The sequence below is a fragment of the Myzus persicae genome, unplaced genomic scaffold (genome assembly GCF_001856785.1).
Source record: "Myzus persicae strain clone G006 unplaced genomic scaffold, MPER_G0061.0, whole genome shotgun sequence".
In the NCBI taxonomy this organism is placed as follows: Eukaryota; Metazoa; Arthropoda; class Insecta; order Hemiptera; family Aphididae; genus Myzus; species Myzus persicae.
The window spans coordinates 4,485-7,121 of record NW_019100662.1 but is presented as its reverse complement, the minus strand read 5'-3'; the positions used below and the strand labels follow the sequence as shown (position 1 = coordinate 7,121).

The 2,637-nt window shown below is 31.7% G+C and overlaps 1 pseudogene; it reads right to left on the bottom strand.

Moving 5' to 3' along the window:
• Positions 1-433: 433 nt before the first annotated feature.
• On the bottom strand, positions 434-1,169 carry LOC111039700 (annotated as a pseudogene).
• Positions 1,170-2,637: the final 1,468 nt, after the last annotated feature.

The window sequence follows — 2,637 nt, the reverse complement described above, 5'->3', positions numbered from 1 at the left end:
AAGCAAAGTTCAATTACATTGAATATAAATGATGAATATATTAAATTATCAAATATAGATTTCTGTAGATTAAAACAATTACAACACTGCATTGACCTGTATATAGCAGAAAAACAGAAATGACTACAGAGTTTTCAGGCAACATTTGATACTGCTTACGAACTGATCAAAAATGATGTACGTGGTCTGCCAATCAGCTGTCAGAGGAACGAATTCACAAACCAGTATATTCAAAACTATGATTTCAATTATTATTCCCATTTACAAAACGATGACACATCATTTTTGTATGAAATATTAAAATACCATTTCAATACAATGGCAGAGCTTATATTACAGGATTTATTAATATGAATACAAATGTATTTATATATATATATATATATTGTTTATTGTTTAAATTAAGTTTATTTTTTATATATATATATAACAATCAAACTGCTATTTTGCTTTTTATTGTCCGGCGATCTGGATCCTGCAGCATTGTATCGAATACGGCCTGCATAGTCTGATTCAGACTACTATTCAATGACTGGTCTTTCGATTTATCGCTCGTGAAGATCTTCAATGATGCTTCCGAACGAAGACATCTATAAACATACAATAGTAAAAATAGAATCGTGCTGTTAAACAGATACAAAAGGTATTTCCAGTATTTATCTATCCTTATGTGCGACATTCACAATATTCGAACTTTTATAATGAGTCAAGACCAAGTAATCAGTCGGCTTGCCCTCAAAAGTAGTTTTAGTGGTGATAAGCCATCACCTTGACGGAAAGTTAGTGAATTTGTCACTTCTCTCCATAATCTTCTAATCTAAAAAGATCACCAACGTTATCTCTATATGATGATGATGATGTAGCCTATAAAAAAAATTTTTAAAAAGAATAAATAAATAATTTATACTATCATCATAAAAATGTTTTATCTCACCATTTTCGTCTGCTTTTTTTTAGGGTTTTTTTCTGTATTCTTTTCAGCACCACGTTTTAAACTCTGTTTGATTTTTGATGCAGATGGTTTCATTTTTACATCAACCACAAATTATAACCATAGCGTTGAGTAGTTTTACGACTGACCTCCAATTTGCTTTTGGTTATTAAAAGTTATTTTTTTTAAAAGTACTAACCTCTGATTCAGAAGACGCGATTGAAGTTTTGTAGGACATCTTGAGCTGTGTTGAAGACTGTACTGCACTGTTTTGAAATTACTGGAGACTGATACATTTTGACGATATTCTGCTGGCTTTTATACACAGATATTTCCACTACTCTAAACTCGACTATATGTGGGTGCTTATGTCAACGACGTGTAAAAAAACCTTTCTATATTTTTCACATTCAACTCAGAACCGGTATTAAAATTATAAAAAGATATACATTATCTTAATGTACATTGTAATTTATTTTAAGAGTTCTTGTCAATAGCAATGACCTAAAAAAAAAAATATTAAAATTTGGCTATAAGCAGATGCTCATAGTAATGACCTTACCACATTATCACATCCTGTTCAGAACCAGTATTGAAACTTATTTTAAGTGTTACAGTGTTACCGAGCTGAATTAAATTCAGTTCACGTTCGTTGCGCCTGGGTAAACATATAGTACACGATAGCGCCGGGCTAATGTATAATATATCCGGGCGTCCGGTGCTCCAATATCTAACCCGATAGCCCGGCGCTATCGTGTACTATATGTTTACCCGGACGTAACGAACGTGAACTGAATTTAATCCAGACCGATAAATGTTGTTTAATGTCATTCACTGCTGAAGGATACATTCTAATAATATTGAGGTCATATAATATCATTGGCTAAAATGTATAGTAGGTGGAAAATATTTGTGTATAAAAGCCAGTAAAATATTTTTAAAATTTTATAGTCTCCAACCATTTCAACACAGTGCAGTACAGTCTTCAACATCAGTGTTCCTGTTTTATCAGTGAAGAAACAAGCCAGCAGACCATCATCAACATTTATAAATCTACAGCACATTTCAACGCAGTTCAATACAAGTGTTCCAGCTCTTCACACTCAGAGAAACAAAATATTTCCAAATTCTTTCAATTATGTACTTACCTATTTTATTATTTAGCAACTTAGCGTACAGATGGCATAGTTCCAGTAACTTAATATATAGTTCCATGTTACGTTTGTTTACTCATCCGCTTCGTGTGTCGCTTAAATGGTTCGTCAACATTCTTAGTAGATTTAAATTCGGTTATCCGATGGCTTTAAAATACCAATTGTATGCAATTGAATGCGGCATATTAAACTTGGACATATCTTCAGGAGACGGAAGTCATTGGGTAGCGTTTCATAAAAATCAGGGAAAAGTTGTTTATTTTGATAGCTTCGGTGATTTACCTCCAACAATTGAATTACAGCGTTATTTCAAAGAGTTTAAAATAGTATATAACTATCCTAACTATTAAGATTTCAATACATTTAACTTTGGTCATTTATGTCTTGAATTTTTACAATTTATGAATCTGCTACATTAAGTTTGACTGGAAATACAACTTCATTATCTGCAAATTATATTCCGTCTCTAAACGTTTACAATGATTCGGAAATAGCTTTGTTATTTTTACAAACATATAATTCATTTCCAAATATAAATTCAACTAATAACAG